Source organism: Eptatretus burgeri, chromosome 5, assembly GCF_056783735.1.
Source record: "Eptatretus burgeri isolate ZD-2024b chromosome 5, Ebu_testis_v1, whole genome shotgun sequence".
Classification (NCBI taxonomy): domain Eukaryota; kingdom Metazoa; phylum Chordata; class Myxini; order Myxiniformes; family Myxinidae; genus Eptatretus; species Eptatretus burgeri.
The window spans coordinates 37,392,779-37,397,729 of NC_140965.1; the positions used below are offsets into that span (position 1 = coordinate 37,392,779).

The 4,951-nt window shown below is 40.0% G+C and overlaps 1 protein-coding gene across 4 annotated transcripts in view; it reads left to right on the forward strand.

Moving 5' to 3' along the window:
- Positions 1–208: 208 nt before the first annotated feature.
- LOC147026252 (uncharacterized) overlaps positions 209–4,951 on the forward strand; it is a 152,906-nt gene continuing 148,163 nt past the window's right edge. For all 4 annotated transcript variants that reach the window (XR_015058250.1, XR_015058249.1, XM_085881490.1 and 1 more), the window contains exon 1: positions 209–3,154. The gene's annotated coding sequence lies outside the window, so the exon portion shown is untranslated. The remainder of the gene's footprint in view (positions 3,155–4,951) is intronic.

The window sequence follows — 4,951 nt, forward strand, 5'->3', positions numbered from 1 at the left end:
TGGCAAGAAGAACTATTGTACAGACTGCACTTTGTTTCATTTGAATATCTGTACCTATTTTGGATAGAAAGAATAGGAGGCATTGCTTTTCAACATGCCCTCTTTTGTAGACAGACTTCTTCCACCTTTTGGGCAATACAATCCTGCTCCAGATCTGTGTACAGTCAAGATTTTGATGTCACCATTGGTTTGATTTGCCTCCTTTGATGGCCTCCTACCAACTACCTAAGAGTTTTATTGAAACTTGGTACTTTTCCACTTGCCAGCTCTTTAATGACTCTACATACCTCATATTCTGTCACCATTGGTTCCTGCTCATATTCTCTTTCTTTGAAGATTGCCATCATATTGTGTGTGTATGTGTGTGTATATATATGTATCCAATCACATATCTCACCCATAATTGGAGGGACCAAACAATCAGCTCTCACCAAATCAATCACCCCAGGTGACTAGGATCTTTTTAAAATTAACCCTATGCTCTTGCACCCAAAGAAAGCTACATAAAGCAACAAAGGCTACACAAGTTCAGCCCTTTGCTGTTTCAAACCCTACCTGGGTTTTTCTGCAGCTGCAGACATTCATATGTAGCACATACCTGAGAATGGCAATGCCACAAACCCCCATCAGCCACCGGACTAGTAAAATCCCTGATTGGTGAGTCATCAGTGACTGCGCAAGACTCCAACCATGTGCACACTCCAATCACATGCACCACTGAAGCTCCAAAACTTCCAAAGCATGATCTCTGAGAGTAAAGGCTCCCAAACGTCCAAAGCATCATCATCATCTGCAAGAGTAACTGAGTTCTGAGATGTCTTTGAAAACCCTGTGAAAGATTGTTCCACTCAACAAAAATTCAAAGTCCGTTGACATGAAACGAAATATTGTGGGGTCATTGAGATTATCAAGGAAGCAATGATGCAGTTCATCAAGCAATGGTTCCATACAATATCGGGAAAAATCAGCTGAACCACAATTATTGTTGTCTATAAATGGTACTCGTATCACCAAACATTGTGCGAAGAACATGCTTCTTGAGGCTTCGAAATGTGAAAACAAGTTTGATAGTCAAATTCATCAAGGTACATGTTGTTCAGGTGTGATGGTGGGGTACGTGTAATGGAGGGCACCAAAGGAGTACTTCAGCAGGTACTGCTCAGTTTGAAGTGTGAAGGGTTCTAAATGGTTTGTGTGTATTCTTGCTGGTTTAGACTCTGTTCGATTGTGGTATCGCTTCTATTAAAGCTTTGCCATCAACACCTGTGAATTTCCTGAAGATATAATGTCAAAAACTTCGATAAAAGGTTTACGCTAAGTTGATATGGCCAAAATACCATATAATTTTGTTTCAATATGTACAGTACTGGAGAATTCCTGTAGGAGGAGGTATGAGACTATCACGAGTTCTGGTGAAATGTCATGATTACACTGGCTTCCCCCAGTTTAGTATTCCCGTCTGAGCACAAGGCTCATGATTCTGGTATCCCAGGTTCAAATTTCATGCACTCTGTTTATTTATTTTGTCCTTGTCTCCACGTTGTTGTTTTTTCTACGTGTCATATATGAAATGCTCACAATAGTCCAAGAAACAAAGTTGTTTTAATGCTCAATGGAAAAGCATACGTTATTTGCAATGGAGGTGACAGTGGTGATTCAGTGGGAGGGTTCTCGCTTAATATGTGGGAGGCCTGGATTAAATTCCCAGTCAATGTTATGTTTTGGGTCTGAAAGGATGGTGCAGAGGTAGTGGCACTTACCTTTGAGCTGTATTGTCTGGGTTTGATTCCCCACCTGACTTTTAACTGTCAGTTTCATGCTTCATCGTAAGGGTGTTGCATCACAAAATGCACCGTTCCTCAGATGGACATTCATTTGGGTGTTCCATTCGCAAGATGGTAAAGTTGGTGAGATGTTAAAGATCCTGATAGTTGCAAAACAAAGTCTTTCATTTGATACTTTTGAGAGCCACTTGCCAAAATACTCGTTATGACTGCACTAACCACATCAAAATGATTTTGAAGTTTAAAAAAAAAAGAGTAGATTCTTAAGTTACACCATCAGGACAATGCAGTTGTATTTTCACTTTGTTTAATACGAGGGGAAGGCGGGTGAGATCACACATGGAAGTATACAATGGTAAAGGGAGAAGTACCCTGCGGTGCGATGCTTTTTGTCCTGTCACTCTGGTAAGACACTGTAAGGAAACAGCACTCCAACCATTACTTGCTCTGATGCAATTGAATAATTTATGAGTCTTGTGTAAGATTGACGAACTACTTCCTTTACTACCGCAATGAAAGGTGAAGCAGTGACTGTCACTTCTAACCATCACCACCAACAAGTGTACCATTATATCACCTGCGACGGTTGCAAGTGATTGCCAAAACCTATAGTTCCCTTTACAAGCAGGTAATATGTCTTGCCCATGACATCAAGCATCTACCATAGTGTTTTTGATGTAATCTGAAATTGACTTTCTGGAAAAAAGAAAGCAATTGTTATTTTCTTTCTGACTGGCAGAGACACAATACCAACCAGTGACATTGATGAACTTGGGGACGATTCCAAAATGAATACGCGGTACCATCTTCGAAGTAACTTACTTGAGAGTGTAATGAAATAGTCGAACCATATCCTTTTACTTTTCCCTTAATCGATCTTCTATCACCTCCATCCATCTACGAGGTACAGTACTTGCCCCTTACTAATACGTATTCGCTTTTATTTCCATTGCTCTTCCATGACTCCATTATGGTTCAATTGCTCATGTACCTCTATCATGGGTTTCACCATATTCTGCAAATACCCACCCACATGACTTTGAGGCATTCAATATACATGGTTCAAGTATATTTTATGTTATGAAAAGGCAAGACAATTTAGACAGTGGACTGAAAAATAACAGGACTCAAGGGAGAACAATCATCATGCACAAGAAAGTGAAACTGTGAGAAATCATCAAAGGGGTGACTGAATGAAATAATCAACTAATTTTATTAACCCGTTGACCACTTTCAGGGTATGGGAGTAAAGAAGACATAAGAATACAAGTGTCTACAAAACGAGTGACATCTGACTGCAACAGTGGTTGAGCTGCACGCCAGAAATGATGCAACCCAGTGCACTGAATCGATCATCAAATCCCAAGGAGGTATGCATAAATTGCAGAAATGTTTCTGTAAGGCGCACTTGGCTGCACTTGCATGGGTTTGAGGGTTGTGGAGGAGCATCTGAAACCCGAATCTTATCCAGGTTCCTCCTGATGACTCCGTCTTTGCTCTTTACTTCTTCAGGTTCCTTCTTGGTCTTCCGTTTCATTATGTTGGAATATACAGGGTAGCCCAAAAGTTACTTTACCCCTGATAAATTTCTCGCACTTCCCTCCGTCCCTTCCCCTCTGCCCTCGCCCCCTCGCCCGCTATGGTATGCGGAAACACTGACTCAAAAGAATGATGGAGCACAGACAGATATGACAAATTAATTATTGTAAGTACTGCACAATAAAACCTGTATATTAAAAGAGTTCAAGAACAATGCTTCACTGGGAAGGGTAAATTGACTTTCAGGCCACCCTGTATGTGTGTATATATATATATATATATATATATATATATATATATATATATATATGTATGTATGTGTATATATATATATGTATGTGTATATAGTATATATATATATATATATATATATATATGTATATATATATGTATATATATATATATATATATATATATATATATATATATATATATATATATATATATATATATATATATATATATATATATATATATATATCTTGAGGAATGTAAACTGCATAGTTGTCGTGAAGAGTGTAAGTGTAATCCTATTACTTCTTCAACAGCCCAAATCATTGCCACTGTATTGTGAGGTCGGCTGGGGAACGTTTTCTGGCTTAAGAATTTCACGAACCGGCTGGCGAGGTGTGTTGTTCGACTGAAGGTAGTTTGGCCATGAAAAATTTGGATTTCGCTCAGGTTGACTGATAATCTCACGTACTCTTCCTGAAAGTCACTGGGATTTTTAACGTCAATGAATGACCAGTGCTGGTTAATGGGTCTTCCAGCTGAATGACCTTCCAACCAATGGACGGCACATGCATTGATGTATCGCCCTGCGTGCAAAACACCAGGGTTACAGTTTATAGCTGGGCTGAGATTCGTAACCAAGCTAGACAGCCCAAATAGGAGTACCCATACCTACAAGCTCTCCTACCAGCCTCGAGTAGAGTGTACAAAATATGTGAGAATATATAGTTCCAGCAGGTCCACTGTACTTTCTGCAGTTGTCAGAAGTCTATTATCTGTACAGTTATCAGCCGTCACTTCAAACTGCATTCAAAAGCATATTTGAGTTCAGTCCCAGCTTCTGTAAGAAGCCTTGCGTGACTATGCCATGATGTCATAATAGTTAAGTATTTGTTCAAACAAACACACGGGGGATTTCTTTTTATAATGTGCGTCTGCATCTTCTAACGACTCCCAGAGCAAGAACCACCCGGGATTTGACCATTCTCTATCGGCTCCAAGCACCACAAATCATCATCCGAGAGACCTTAGTATGGGGAACAAGAACAATCGTCACAGATTACACATAGTACGCTTTGTCTCGAACAGCAGATCAGAATGGAGTGTTAACAGGAGAAATTCCAGTGGTGGGATTTTCTTCCAGATGTTCAACTTTCCCATAACTCATGACGTGGATGTTTTTGGGTGGGTTCCAAATACAAACGGAAGACGTGCTATTATGGCTGATTCTGAAGCTGCCGCACATTTATACAAAGCGATACAAGGAACTCTGACGCAGGAGGAGGCAATTGGGTCCACCATTCCTGTGCTATGCTTGGCTCATTATGCCTGCACTATACACATTATGCAGTTGCCGTGGCTGTGAAATTGTCTTCGGGGAAGGACAGCTGTTTTGT